Source organism: Pyxicephalus adspersus, chromosome 1 (genome assembly GCF_032062135.1).
Source record: "Pyxicephalus adspersus chromosome 1, UCB_Pads_2.0, whole genome shotgun sequence".
NCBI classification, from domain to species: domain Eukaryota; kingdom Metazoa; phylum Chordata; class Amphibia; order Anura; family Pyxicephalidae; genus Pyxicephalus; species Pyxicephalus adspersus.
Genome location: NC_092858.1, coordinates 9441456 through 9458007, shown reverse-complemented (window position 1 = coordinate 9458007; position 16552 = coordinate 9441456).

Here is a 16552-nt window from a genome sequence, read left to right as displayed (position 1 = left end):
AGAAGTTTTATTGTTAACTGCTAAATTGATTTTCATTTTTAGTTTCGTATATTGACCTTCACTTCAGGAGTTGTAAAATGAATCATAAAGTGAAATCAGAGTAACCTCAGCTTTTTTTGTTTATTGTAACGTGCATAGAAATGATTATAATAAGTAAAAGCATAGCTGTAAGCATGGTGGCTTATACATTTTATTATAAAATTATGTAATATATTTACTATTTTAAAACGAAGGGGGTTGATTTACTAAAGAAGTAAAAGCTGAATATAGTAAAATAGGTGAACCTGTGTTTTCTTTGTATGCCCAATCGTATGGGTGAAAAAACAATTAAAAATACATTTGGGTAATTGAAGCGGAGACCAATCATTCATGCATTGCCACCTTGAATGTGATATCAGATGCCACAATCAGACTCCGTGGTTCTTTCACCCTTCCCTGAGCCTCCTGCTGCCTCTTCATCAATATGGTGAAAGACGTGGACAGAGGCCCTTGTGGCCCCTGGATGCCATCAAATTCCCCCCTCTGCCTGTCATTTTTGTGCATATTGGACAAGGTTTCTGTGGTTTCTGTGGCATGTGTAGCTCGCCATCAACAGCATGGTCCAGTGACATGTTTCCCATATGTTAAAGTAGAGAGCAGGGATTGCCTTTTTCTGGCAAAAGGCAGAGAAGTACTTGTAACCCATTTCACTCAATGGCTTCCCCAGGGGAATCAGAGACTCAAACTGGTTTGGCAGAACATACACACCAGGAACAATGTTACATTTATGTAGAAGTCTAATATTTACAGATTATAAGGAATAGCAGAGGTGATAGTGTGGGGTTTATACTGCCCTGAGTAAGCCATTGAGCGAAATGCGTCGGGTAATTAGACAAGACTGACACATTTCAATGTGATCCTATGTGATATGTAAACATTGGTTCATTAGATATTTTCTAGCATAGGAGTACTGTGTTTAGTTGAGGATTTGTAAATATCCTTTTGGAAGTAAAATATCTTTTACTATTATTGCCGAAAAAAGCTGTCCTTTCTCTCTCTTTTTGTTTACTCATTTGGTATCCAAATGTGAATACCGAATGATTGGTGGAAAAAGTGAAGGCATGGGAAGACCCATTTTTTTATTTTTTTTTTAGTTAAAATCAAGTAGTAGCAGAATAGTCAAAAAGTCCACTACTTCTACATTCACATATCTTTGTGTTGCTGATTTAGATATATATGTTATATATATATATATTATTATATATATATACATTGTATATATTTATATATATATTTATATATACATATATATATATATATATATATATATATATATTATGGTAAACCCTGTGGGTATGAATGCTCCCCTGGCAAGGATTGTGGATTATTATGTCACCACAATTTATTTTATAGCACAGAGAGTATGGCAATGTATAAAGTATATTATATTAAGTAGCACAGACCCATCTGATCAAGGACAGAAGTCTTGCCATATTATGATCTTCCTCCAACGTCTTACACCATGTTAAATTCCCATAAAGAAATTTTGCTCTGATGTAAGCTTTGGTTTTCCATATAAAGTCATTATTTAACCTCCATCTCCAATGTCCTCCAGTTTCTATTTTTCCTGTTTTTTTATATACTTACTTTTAAAGCATAACTGTTTTATATCACTGTTAGGCTTTTATTACTCAAATAGATTGGAAACTAACAGAAACTCATCTCTGCATCTAACACAAATCCAACCTAAAGGAAACCAACACATTTCGGAGGTCTGGTTCTCCTTCTTCAGGGTTGGATATTTTTTGAAAACTGAACTAAGTTTGTTTATCATAAAATTAGGAATCCTGTACCTAGTTACCTTTGTGAGGTTGTGTTTTAGCCTTTCGTTAGTTTATTGCTGCTGGGGTGATGCTCTGTTTTTGTGAACTATTAACTATAGCTACCAGGAATAAAGGGATAGAAAAATCAAAAATTTTCCATTGGAACAATGGCTCCTTTTGGACATGTGGTCAAAAATCGTGTAGCTAGCCACTTCAAACTCCGCCTTACCGCCCCCTACTGCAATCTTTTACAACTACTTAATGGGGGCATTTGGGAGCACCATTGGGAGTGTAGTTGAATCTGCAGTAGAATGCTGGTGTCAATCGCAAGTCTACAATAACCCTGATAGAGGTGACATTTTCCAACTGGGATACCATTTCCAATGACAACTGGAATGACTTTCCCGTACTTTGCAAATATTTTTTATCTCACTTGTTGTTTCAACAGAACTCTAGAAAGCTTCCAAATAGAACACAAATGGCCATTCAGAACTCCAAAATACCTAAAAAGTATAAAGGGGCAGTATTTTTAGGTGAAATACCCTTTAGGTGTTTTACACACATAATCAATCACAAACATCAATAAATCTGTGAAATAAAAAAAAAAAATAGTATTACATAAAAAACTATGACTTGAGCAAATAACAGATGGTCATGAAAACACTGCATGCGTTTTGCATATTTATAATTCTCTTTGTTTCATTGTTGTATTAAAAAAATAATGCAGTGCTTCTCCAGTTTCTTGTTAGCAGACTAATTCACCTGTTCACACTCTAGATTGCACAGAATTATGATTCTGGTCTGAAAGGGATTTTTAATTTTTTGCTCATTGGATATAGAACTGCATGTGATGAAAACTCTGAAATCTATCTTGCAGCAATAAAAAAGCAAAAGTGTCCTGAATAATTACAGGAATAATAATCATGGCAAGTTTGTGTCACCTTTATACTTATTTCTGTTCATGGAAACCCCAGCTTATCTGAATGTGACCCTGATGTGTATTTTATGATATTGCAAAAAAAGAATAAAATAGAGAAAGAAACTTTGACATTGTCTTTAAAGTTCTGCTTGGTTGCATTAGGTTAGGGGAGGTTGATTATATTTAGGGGTAAATATCTGGGGCTCAACAAATAACATAAACATTGCATAGTCAAAAATAGAAACACAAGACAGTGTTTATGTTTATTTATTTTATTTTTACTATTTCTACCTAAATATAATATTATCCTACATCATTATAATATTTTAATAGGGCTCCCACATATCATTTACTGCCAAGACCTAGGAAATAAAATAGATTTTTCAGAAGTGACACCATAATAAAATCTTCTCTGCCCCCCTCCTTTTCAAAATGATAATATATGTAATATATGTAGGGCTACAAAAGCAAAACACAGTGCAGAACTGAGATATCTCCAGAACTTATATAAAAATGTAAAATAAAATAAATTAATAAATTAATAAAATTATTTAAATAATTATTAACAAACTGATATCTGTAAAACAGAATTCAAGGGGAATTCAAACTGTGATTAACAGTGCTCCACTATCTCCACCAGTGCTCCTCTATCTGCCCTGGATTAATTATGTTTTTATGTCTGTTTGTGTTTTTTATTGTTTTTAATGCTTTTTAGGAATTTTTAGGCAGGTCATGTGACACACAGAGTCCTCCTTGCTTCTTGTATCATCTTTTGCAGTCCTTGGTGTTGTAGATGCAATGGCATCAGAACCATTTGCATCCCTTCATCCCAGAATCTTCACTTGGTCCTTTTTAAGTTTTAAGAGACCCCGAGTGTGAATCAGGGTTACCGCTTTTTGCATGGTAAATTCACCCCAAGTCACACTCGGGATTACCGCTGGGGGGGTTAGTCATCTCTGGCTATTTAGCTAGCTCAGACACAGCACTCTGTGTTCATGCAATGTGTCTCCACTACTACCAAGCCCCTAGTTCTGTTGAGCAATTTCCTGTACACCTGTTGGTTAATCCAGCATTTTCTCTGTTCAGCTCTTGTGTTTGCCCAGTCTTTTGTTTCCCAGCCTATTCCCTGTGCTGTTCCTCTCTGTCTGTGGTTATCCCCATGCCACCTGTGCCTCCTGTTGCTTCCAGTGTCTCCTGTGTTCCCTGTGTCCGCAATGGCCCCTGTTTCCTGGATCCCTGGTATTTGACCCCTGGTGTGTGACCTGACCTCTCTTGCTTGCTGCCTGCCTTGACCCTGGCCTTCTTTGACAATTCCCCTGGTTAGTGATTTGGTACCGTGTATCATCCTGGCCACCCTGGTGTGCTCAAGTACCGCAACCTTGCGGTAACCAGCAGCGCAACACCTTCACCATCGAAAGGCTCTGGAGAAGATTTGGTTGACGCTTAGACTCTGCTCCTTGGCCCTTCTCGGGGCTCACACACTCTCCATGCAAGCCATAGCACCCCCCCTAGTGGCCCTGTCTCCCCGAGCGTGACAAAGATTTATAAACACATTTATTTATTTTTTTTTTAAATTTTTGTTTTTTTTTGCAGAAGCTGATAGTTTAGGTAACTCAGGGCTTTCATGTTCATTAGTGATAGATGGGAGGGCTTCTAAACTACATAGTCAGTAGTTTCAGGTTTATGGATGAGGTAGAATTCTGTGACAATGAGGCATGAGCTTAGTTTTTGGATAAGGATGGCTTTTTCTTGTTCAACCTCCTTTTTTCTTTTTTTCTGTTAGTTAAATTGTTGTTTGAGTTCATCTCAAGGGCATAATTGACCCAAACACCCAACAATCAATTCAGACTTACGAGGGCCAAATAAGGCTCATAATTTCTAAAACTCATTGTTAACGTATACAGCAGGCAGTGTTCCCATTGGTTCATGGTTACCAGGGACAGAAGTTCCCCTTACAACCACCAGCCAATGGAAACACTGACCGCTGTGTACCTTAACAATAGGCTCATTTAGCCTAAGGCACATGTGGTCAGGTGCGGTTCTGGTTCTGACAAGGATCAGCCAATGGGAACCCAACCTGTTCCCATTAGGAACAGGTAAGGTTCCCAATAAGGAACAGATTGTCAGAAGTGGAACTGCACCTGACCACCAACCTTAAAAAGATGGAAAGGAGAGGTGCTTTTCGCACTCAGGTTACGTTTGGATAATTCTGGTGCCTGGCATTTGCTATGAGGAAGGGAACCTGTAGGAAGATCCATTTTTTACCACTTCTGGTAAGCTGTAGTTAAAAGTGTGCTCAAAATCATATGCCTGTCTGATGGTAGCAGGTCCACACTCTGACAACGCTGTTATGTGACTTCATTGCAGAACAAACAGGGTTGTCACCTTGGTAAAGGAAGCTACAACATGAAGATCTTCTAGCAGAATCTACAAATATTAAAATCATGATACAGGGGGTGTATTATTTGACCCAGATTTACACTTTAAAGTATAGGTACCAGAGAAGGAGGGGGTGGTTAGTGCAGGATGGCACCTGGTTTGGAATTTTCAGCTTTTCTTTTAACCAGCATTTGTAATTCCAATAATTGCATAAATAAAGTCTTAAATTGCTTAATCTTGAGAGACGGTAATGATGGAAGTCTCGCACTTGTGGTTTCTCTGAAACCTCCCCACCGTGCTCGTATTGTGGTGAATATATTACCATCATTCCTAGTAATTACCATTATTCACATGTTAGTGATTCCCTATGGTTGACCCAGGTGATGAGGGAGGGCAAAGTTGTTAGTCATTTCCTTGACCTAGGTGATGGGGAGGGGGATTTGTTTTCTATGGTGGACCCAGAAATAAGCAGTTGTTATTGATTACTATGGTTGACTCGTATAATGGAAGGGGAGGGAGTTGTTAGTGATTTTGATGGTTAACCCGTGTTATGCAGGAGTGGGAGCGGGGGTTGTTAGTGATTTCTATGCTTGACTCTGGTAATGGGTGGTTGTTAGTAATTTGTATTCTATGGGTGGTTGTTAGTAATTTGTATGGTTGTCCCATATGATACGGCTCTAATCTCACCTTCTGTCAAAAACCTCCCAGTCGTAGAATGACAGCTTTTGAAACCCAGTAGAGTCTGGTTGGCTCACAGTATTATCCCATGTCAAATAGATTTAGGGCTTACATACTCTCTACATACATTTCAATATCTGGTAGTGGACACATGATTAGATCAAAATGTAATGTTTTTAACTGCCTACAGTTCTGCTTTAAATATAAGGATATAATTAACATTTCTGTAAGATTTAGAAGAGTCAAGCTCATTTCTGATGTTATGTTGCAGGTAAATCCCAGTTTATACTTGAGTCACTGGCCTGAGGATGAGGAATTGGTAGATATACTCATTGTCTGGATCCATATGAGTTGGATCGAACAAGGGTTAACTGTTGTAAGCCAAGAGGAAATCCATGTTCGATCCAACTCATATGGCCCTAAAATTGTTTATTGTGTTCTCTGGTGGACCCTTTGCCCCTGCTACCTTACCCAAAAATACCACTGTGCCAGGAAAGCTATGCATACTGATGGGTCCTCCTCATTACCCTAGGTCTGACCCTGTACCTACCTGTCCTTGTTCCATCCATTGGGTCATCGCCATTTAGCTGCTAACTGGCCACCTGCATGTCTTCACTGGCCTGCTGCATCATTCACTCTCATTGTAGCTTATAGTTGTGCTTTACTCCCCCCCACCGCCATCTTTCTTACACATTCAGCCTTCTATGTACAAAAAATGAACTACAACTATAAGCTACAGCTAAGTTGAATTATATGGCCAGAAGTTGAAGACACGAGGGCAGAAGCTGGAGGGAAAAGACGTAACAGCTCTAATAAAGTGTGTATACCAGCCCCACCAGGAATGCCACTTTAATTTATAGTTGAGTCAATCATATTTACCTGTTTTCTCAGGTATACTTGTGGGAACATAGCTTATACTCAAATTGGTTTATATTTGAGTATATGATGTGGTATATGAACTACTTACATTTTTCACTTCTTTTTGAGATGTACATATAATATTAAAATGAAATACAATAGATCTTTCTGGTTTCCAGTGTACAAATTTGAATTACAAAACTAAAACATCCCGGGTATTCCTCCATATGTTCCTAACATCTTAAAGGGAGAAACCTTTAAACAAGTTTACTTTAAAGCGTACCCCTACCCCACTGAATGCAGTACACCTTCTTCATTTGGGCCACTGTGCCCACAGCCACAAAGCTTTCAAATAGTCCACAATAGGTTCTCCTTATGCATGCCACTACCTTATTTATTTATGTGGACCATTAGTGGTTGCCTGCAGTGGTTCTGCAAAGCACTGTCCCTGGTGGAAAGAATGGTTCCTTCCACAAATACATGGGGTGATGTAGACCCATTGTAGACTCCTTGGGAAGAAATGTTGTGTGGCTCCCTACAGAGAAGCACAGTGAATATGATTGTAATGGGGGCATGGGTATTGGAATAGGTGGGCCACAGAGAGGAGGTTGGGTGCCTGAAAAACCCTAACATTTACCCATAACTTTCCCTCAACAGCTGTCCCTTCCCCTAAACCTCAACTTCAATATCTTAACCTCTTAAAGTATTCTTATCCTATCCTGTGCCTGAAAGTTAATAATTATAGGCACAAAGCATTATGATGACTGCAAATGCCTTTGCATCATATACTCCCATCCAGAATATGCTGCCGCTGCCTTCCATGCTACTTCATGAAACAGAATGCCTAGCCGCTCGCCACACACGACTATAATTACTATTAAGGAGCACATTCAACTCCAGGACTCTGTATTACCAAGATTCCTAATATCCCTACACCCCATCTCTATTCCCCACAAAGACAAGCTTACTTCTAACTACCTATTAAGTGTGTGTATTACCCAATTCCATTTATTCTATTTTATTCACCACCTACTATTGATCATAACTATACTCTGTTGTTACTTTAATACCCCTGAAGAAGCCCAAATGGCGAAATGAGTCGGGTCAGAAACATAAATATACATTCACTTCAACTCCTCCTATACTCCTCATGAATAGGAAGGAAAATTTGTATATTGTTTAAATAAATCAGTCAAAGAATTATCTGTTCAGACATTGACCTTTTAACTCCCATCACAAGTAATGGGATATTGTACTATTTAATGCATGTATTTTGTTTATATTGCTAAATACAACTGTGCATATTGTTATCACTTTTGGTGTTTCATCAATATATTTAAAAACCCCGTTCTTGATTTTTCGTGTTTTCTTTTTCAAATTTTAGGCACTGAAAATAGCTTATTTGGAAGGAGTGAAGATAGAAGGATAGGTAATGGAACTGACACACAGCAAGTGACTTATGTATAAACCCAGATGAGCTTTATAGTTAACTTGGAAAAAAAATCTCAAAAAGTACTGCAGCACAGGGGATAAACATGGAGCAAGGCAATGATTTTTTGGGAACAGTAAAGCCTTCATATCACCAGTTTTTTTTTTGCATTTCATTCTCACCTATATCTCAATAGTATTGTAATTTATACAGTTTTCTTTTTCCACTATTGAATGTATGTGAATTTGCTGAGTATAATGTGTATAATGATCATACTAAAGGTGTCTGATCCCTAATGTAAATCATATTGCAGTTGTCTATACAATATTGAGATGATTTCTGTGAATGAGCCTTTTGGGGTTCAAAGTGAGAACAACAATGAAGACGGAATCTGAGAACATAAAATTTTGGTTTCCATTTCAAACTTTCAGATGAACCCAAACTACCTGAAATTTGGGCTATGAAACTTCTTAGTGTTCCGGTTGTTACAATTTATGTGGCAATATGAGTCAGAGTGTGCAAAATACCGGCTGCAAAAAGATCACAATTTTATTCCTAGGAAGTCTGCTTTCTTATTGATACTGATAACAGGTTTTATTTTTATCGGCCAGACAGGGGAAATATTGATCAAGCGGCCTTTTTACCCAATATAACTAGAACAGATTATGTATATTTAAGATTACCATACGGTATTCCAAATTCCGGATCCTGGGGGGTGGGATAAAGGCTGAACTATAGTTACAGATGGATTCTAGTTGGCTGAGTCAGATTCTGACTGCTTGTAAATCATGGAATGAGTGGAATCAGTGTAAATCTTGGAATCTCTGGATCAGTTTTTCCAACATCCTTGCCATGTTGTTCTAGTCATTATGTGTATGTAGTGTATATATATATTTATTTATATGGCCTTTTATTAGTTTTGGAACAAGGTTCACTAGCAACCAAATGAAAATGCCAAATTGCTCAACTACTCCTAAGGTGAGAGCAACATTTTTAAGAATTTCTTTTCAAGTCAATAGTAAACAATATTATTATTATAAATTATAATTATAATAAACTGTATGCATATAGCGCCAACATATTACGCAGCAGTGTAAAATAAATATGGATTGCCTATGACGGACAGATACAAACAATGACACATGAGGAGAAGAGGACCCTATCCAGAAGAGCTTGCAATCTAACTGGTGGGGAAAGTATTACACAATAGGAGGGGAAATAAAGAGTGATTGGAAGTAGTGAGGGTTTAGGAGACAGAAGAAGAGTGGTAGGAAAGTTTGAAAAGAAGTTTTAAAGGCTCTTTTAAAAGTAGGAGCGAGCCGAATAGTATGAGGAAGACCATTCCAGAGAGACGGGGCAAAAAAAAAGTATTGGAGCCATGCGTGTGAGGAGGTTATAAGTGAGGAAGTCATTAGTAGGCCATTGGAGGAGCCAAGAGAGCGGCTAGGGAGTAATTTTCTATCAGGTCAGAAAGGTAATTGTGACAAGGACTGTGGAGTGATTTGTGTGATAGGTAGGTGAGAAAAAAGCTGTGGAGTGATTTGAAGGCATCATGGAATAAAATAGATTAAAGTGGATTACTAATATCAGTAATAATACACAAATTATACTAAAATTCTAAAATGCAAATAAAATGAAAAACACTAAACAAACAAAGCCTCCCAGGATACCTACGTCACACAGCGTGGGAGGCTCTTGGGTGCTCTTTTTGTGCATGTCCGAGCATCTCAGGCATACGCAGAAGGAGCCTTTTTGTGAAAAGGGAAACAAATTGCCGATTTCACGCATGCGCAGTGAGATCGGCAAGTTTTTTTTCCAACCTACGTCACCCGATCTCACGCCTGGGTCAGGTGATGTAGGACGAAGAAGAGCCGAAGATGGCGGCGTCTGAAGACTGATGACGAGATGACACGAGACCCGATGGAGAAAACTTTCGGATGGATCGGACTGCTCTTTGGGATTGAAGTGTATTTTTGGTGTTTTGGGGGATTTTGAATTTAGTTCCTTTTTAACTAATGTCCACTGTCTGTGTCCCTCATCGGCATTGTTTCTGGGTTTGACTGCTAATCTAGTCCTGCAAATGTTTCTGCGCCTTCATCTCATACAGACATCCCAACTTCAGACTCTTCCGATCTCTGGGAGAACCCCGACACTTAACAGCCAATAGGAAGTGTACCTATCACAAAGACAGTTATATGGACACCTAGAGACTTGGAGAAGACTCAGACTGGGGACCATGTAAGTGAAGTTTTAGGCAGCAATCTGTAAGCATTATGCAAATATACTGACAGGTGAGCAGTCTGAGGACCTTATCAGCTTCCTACTGCTCCTACAATATCCAATCAAACCCTATGGGTGTGTAGGTGACCAAGCTGCATTGCTGACTGGTAGTAGAGAAAAGTCCGGTCACCAAGTCTGTTTATGAGGAGTCTACTAATATGTCCAGAGCGGATAAAAATAAAAACTCCTGGAAAATACCAGCTTTCACCGGTGAATGTTGCTGTTTGGCTGGGGTTCAGCTTTTAGTGTTATGTGTATACTGTCGGTAACAGTGGTTTTGTTGTAGCAGAACAGCAAACTCTGTGGTGGATAATGCAGAAGTCAAAGCACATCTTTCCTTCCTTGTTATGCACAGAGTGGTTTTCAACAAAAGTGACCTACTTTCCCAGAAGGCCTTGCTGCTTGCCTGAGATGACCCACCGAGTCAGTGATCAGCGCTGAATTAAAATACACTTGAATAATATTAAAAGTCCACATTATTCTCACAGCCCTATGAAATGCGGAATATGCATTTTTATATTTGGATCGCCCCTAATTAGTAGGATTACCCATTCATTAAATTAGCACTTCAAGTTAAATTGCTGCTAAATGGGAATTTGCAACAGTTTTAGGTGATGGACATTATAAAAGAAACAGCTCAGAACTAATACCAACAACAATTAAAGTCTAACTCCAGATACTCTTACAAGAAAAGCAGCAATAAAGGAAATTGTCCAATGTCCTTACCCTTCTCCACGCTACAACAATTGTGTTTTATCTGTCTCCTCATTGGATAGATTTTTTTTCCTAAAGCTGAACCCTGGGGTTGCTTCATTTTTTTCCTGCTAGTATCACCATCCTCCCCCCATGTGCAACTGAACCCTATGTAAAATTTTCAGGTTATCTTAATGTGATGCAAAAGTTTTTAATTTTGCATTTAAATTGCACTGGGCAACCCAGCTACAGAGTTGATTGGCTCATTTTCAGGTCAGTGCTATTTGCACACAAAATAGTTTTTCGCATCTCATTAAACAAGTCTGGTCACCTTTGTCTTTAGTATAAAAGATGCCTTTCTCCATAAGGACATTATTCATAGTTCCCACAAAAGCTGGGGGTCCCTGGCGGACAGTGGAGGAGACTTTGGTATGTTTGACATCACTTCCTTAATGGGCAGTGACAGGGGAGTTCTATACTCTACATAGCCATCAACTGGATCGGCCCATTGATCTGTGCAAGGGTTGGTTGCAGGACCTGTTGCTCTGTACAAGGGCAGCAACGACTGGTTGTGTTATACAGAAGCAGCGGCACCTTTTCATGGAGAATGCAGCATTTATGGATAAAGCCCACAATGCATAAGGCCTAATATTAGATTAGAATTACATTGCATGCATCTGCGACATTTTTGTATCAATACTCCAATTGTCAATTAACAAAGCACAGCCATATAGGGAGATCTGGCCCCAGAACTGACTATGGGAGATACAGGCATGTTGTGCCATGGCATGGTATCCAGAATGTCCAAGCAACTAACTCAGGGACACTAACTGACCATTTCCGAACAAATCTGCTTCTGTGCTTGGAGTGGTCGGATTGGAAGAGTACGAACTAGCACGATCACCAGGTGTTTTATTGGAAATGATAAAGAACTAACATACTGAATAAGAAAGGTTTATCAAGACAATGGCCCTGATTTATTAAAGTTCTCCAAGGCTGGAGAGAATACACTTTCAACAGTAAAGCCGAGTAATTAAGCAAACCTGGAATGGATTTCCTAAAGTCAAGCTATTTGTCAGCAAATGTTTTCAATCCTGGACAAGATCTATTCCAGGTTTGTTGGATCACCCAACTTCACTGATAGAAGTATATTCTCTCCAGTCTTGGAGAACTTTAATAAATCATGGCCAATGTATTATGCCACTAATGTATTATATTTAAAGTGAAATGATGCTTTGTTGGCCGGTGCCATTGCTTGGTTTGTTGGGAACTGTTGCTTTCTCCATACAAGCTTATAGAAAACATAAACACTTACAATGGTCCACGAACAATCCAAGAAGCATTGCAAGCTGATGTTAGGAATATAATGCAAATGTCCATGAAAAGCTAAACTTCATTAATTCTTTAATAATTATACATTTTAATAGCAAGTAGCTGACCTCTTGCAATCTCTGTATAGCAGAAACTGGAAGGGGAAGAACAAGCAAAAAGTGTCAATGAATTGTGCTTCAGTTCTCATGTAACAGTAACTAAATGACTTTCAATATACCTGAACAGGGGAGGAAAACCAAACACCTAGCCAGGTATTGAGCAGCAGGAGAACAGATTTTTGTAAAACCTCCCCCACCAACACACACCAAAGTCAGGCATTCTATGGAAATAAAGTAAAATGTCTGGGGGATTATGTGATTGAAACTCATCACTGCATTCTCCTAAAACAAGACATCTGCCTGACCTACATTACGGCGAGCGTTGGGGTTTATGCTTTGTATGCCGCATGCCTAGAATGCATATTTACTACCAGCAAAACCAAAGATGGGATGACAGATACACAGATAACCCGTGTGGTTTGGTTTACCCTGTAATGTAGTAATGTAGCAAACCTGGAGGTCAAAATTATACAAAATCGGTTTTAAAAGAGGAACTATAGTTTATATATATATATATATATATATATATATATATATATATATTTTATATTACAATATAAATTAATGTAAATAAAGGTATTAGTTAGTGTAAACAGAATTAGTGTTAATGGATTTAGAAATCTTGTTTTACCTGTACACCTCGCGGAAACCAATGCGGTTGTATTTTTTGGCTATGGGCCAAGATCAATGATTATGATTGGGAACTGTATATTGCAAGAATTTAGCATGCAACAGGGCTGGCTGCTAGTACTGCACCCCCCAAATGAATGCTGGTGTGGGAAGACAAATTCAAGTTGCAGTTAAAGTGGAACTTTCAATAAAAAAAGGAAAATTCCACTTACCTTTAATGGTGAAAAGCCCTTGATCCCTCCGCAAACTAAGTCCATTAGGTGCCACGCTTTTTCGATTTACCTCTTCTTTCTGAAGCAGATGGAACAGCAGGCACGCTTCATCTTCTCCACGGCACCCAATATTGCAATGTGCAGGCAAATGGAAAATCAAAGTACCCATCTTACTGTGCATGTGCAAGATCGGCACTTTTTTATTATTGTAGGGAAGCTCCTTATGACACATGCTCAATCTCAAGCATACGCAGAAGGAGCAGCCCACAGTCTCCTGGGATATGTGACGTAAGGGGAAGGAGCTCTCCAAAAAATGTTAAAAAGGCACCATTTTATATAATGTTAAAATTGTGGTGATAAGTCTGCCTTAAAGTTGCATTTCAGGCAGATTTTTCAGGGAAAAAAAATTAACGTATTCAAAAATAATACAAATAATATAATTATATATATATATATATATATATATATATATGTAATACATTTTGGTAATACAGGGAAAGCAAAAAATCAGCACAAATACCCAATGCAATGCCCATATTTCCATTCAAGAAGCATGATGATCAGGAGAGAATGTACAGTGACAAAAAGATGAGCACATCTTAGCTGCTTATCCTTTACCTGTCCAGTCATTGGTGAGGGTTTGTGCGGGTTGCCATGGGCCCAGAAAAAAGGGTTAAATAAGGCTGACAATAACACTGGGCAACAAAAAATCATATTTGGGGGAAATCTTTAGACTGAAACTAAAATCCCCAAAATATATTAAAAATCACTAAAGGAAGCATGGCAACCCCTTGGTCACGGGGTCAAGGAAGATTTGGTTAATTTCTAGTGCAATTATGAAGTTTCCCAATATCAGATATCTAAAAGTCTATCTGTGGTTGTCCAAAGTGTTTCAACCTATTTCCTATGGCATGGGTATTAAATTCTAAATTTTGGACCTGGCAACTTATTAAATTACACCCCTAACTATGAGCTCACCAAGTGCCCCATCCTTCCTTTCCACAGTGACACGTTGGCACAATGACACTGACACATAGATGGGTCGGCCATTGTCACCCATCGTTATTCTACACCAGCTTTGGTCCTGTTGTTTGCTCTGGTTTGGTTTTTGGTGTTATTATATATGAGACTGGTCTGCTCAATATAATAAATACCCCTATTCTCCTCCCTTGTGGTCGATGCCCCATTTGGCTTCTTAGAATCCCAGTTGGTTGCCCTGCATTGTTTTTTAATCTTGCAAACCAAAAAGCTGAATGTCAGAATCTTTTCTAGCTGACACATTCGGTGACAAACAACGTCTATGACTTACCATTGCAGATGTTTGTAATTCTGATTTAGCTATGTTGAGGTTAACCTCAATGTTCCATTTGCCTTTTTTTCATGCATTTGTCTACTCCCTGTATATGTTAACACAAGGTTTGTGGTATAATGACATATAGCTAGGATGGCCCTGTGGGCCTTGGTTAGGGTGCAGATAGGTTGCAAGTTTTTTTCTGTCTTTAGGTGTGTTATTTTCATGCATTTGATGTGGGTTTGAACTGCACATTAAGAACAAGTTAGCAAATTTCTAATGATTTCAATGGAGTGGTGAAGATCACTATTCAAAAGCTACATGTGACCTGCTTTGAGTTGCGTTTTTTAGGGCACAGCTGGTCCTATTGAGATGAATTGAAACTGCAGGTAAAGCAGGTCAGATGTGGCGTTCTCTTTAAATTCGAACAAATATGCGGATGAGCATTGCTGTGTATTAATGGAGAAAACTGCATTTGACAAGAACACCTATCATCCCTATGCATGATTGGTTTGCAGGTTTTTTTGTACATGTGCGCCCCACTGAGCCACTGAGATTTTATTTTCACCATTGATAGAGATGGTTAAGGGAATGCAAAAAATGTTGCAAGAACTTTGCAAACTTTGCATGAACTTTGAATACAATTTGCATTAAAGTCAGATGTTCTGCATGTCATTGACCATCTCTATTCAACAAGGATTTATCACTGGCATGTTTAGGCTTCAAAAGCACAATTTGGCCACTTACATGACCATATGTACTGAAAATTCATTTTTAACATTAGCAGTTCTTGGTGTCTTTATTTATTTCAAGAATTTGTAGTATATCCTGTTTATAAAAGTTCATCTATTGTCAATGTGTGTTTAATGGTTTGCAAAAACCCCTTGTCCTTAAAGAATTGCTGTGTTCATAAAATGTAGTGTTCTCATCAAAGTCATCATTCTTAAAAGAAGCCAGGTGCACAGTATGAAAGAGGAAACCATTATGGTTAGCAGAAGACAGCCTACCCAACCGGTAAAGGGCTGTAGTTTGGTATCTCAGGTCGTAGTTTCACTTTTACATTAATGGTGGAGCAGAGAGGGGCCATAAGAACTTCTTCATCAAACACACTTTTAATGGGGGCTATCTCTTGTAGGCTCTATTGGTGGGATCTATGAGCTCTCTGTATTCCTGGGCCTGCACCGCTACTATTTCCATTCCATTCTTGCTGAATTTAAATGTATTTTATATTTTTAGGACAGTGTTTCTTGACCTTGTTAACATGGTGGAACCCCTTGAAATAATTTTTGGGTCTCCAAGGACCCCCTGCTTTAATTAATATATCCACAGCTCACAGTACATTAGAATGGTGGTCAACTGGAAGAATGTCTCTAACATTTCTGGCTATTGTGAAGAATTGTCACCCTTACAGAAAGCCAAAAAGATTATTGGTGTCACTTAAACTGACCCGGGAGGCACAAATTCTTCATTGCTTAAGGAACCCCCAGCAACCTCTGGAGGAACCCTGGTTGAGAAACACTTAGTAGATGTCTCAGAGAGATCCTGTGATTGGAGCATCCAAATATAAGAAGAGATACTGAACTATGACAACTATTACTTTTGGGGTGACCAATCCTTGATAGCCGGATTGCAGCATTCATAATATACTTATTTTTTGACAATCACATACATTGTCAGTCCCAAAATAAGTCCCCAAATCTGTGGGGGCAATGTCATGATCTGGGGTGCTTGTGGGGACAGTGGTATGATCTGAGGTGCCTGTGGGGCAGTGTTATGATCTAGGGTACCTGTGGGGGCAGTGTTATGATTTGAGGTGCCTATGGGAGCAGTGCTATTATCTGGAGTACCTGTGAGGCAGTATTATGATCTGGGGTGCTTGTGGGGGCAGTGCTATGATCTAGGGTGCCTGTGGGGGCAATGCTGTGATCTGGGTGCCTGTGGGGGCAGTGTT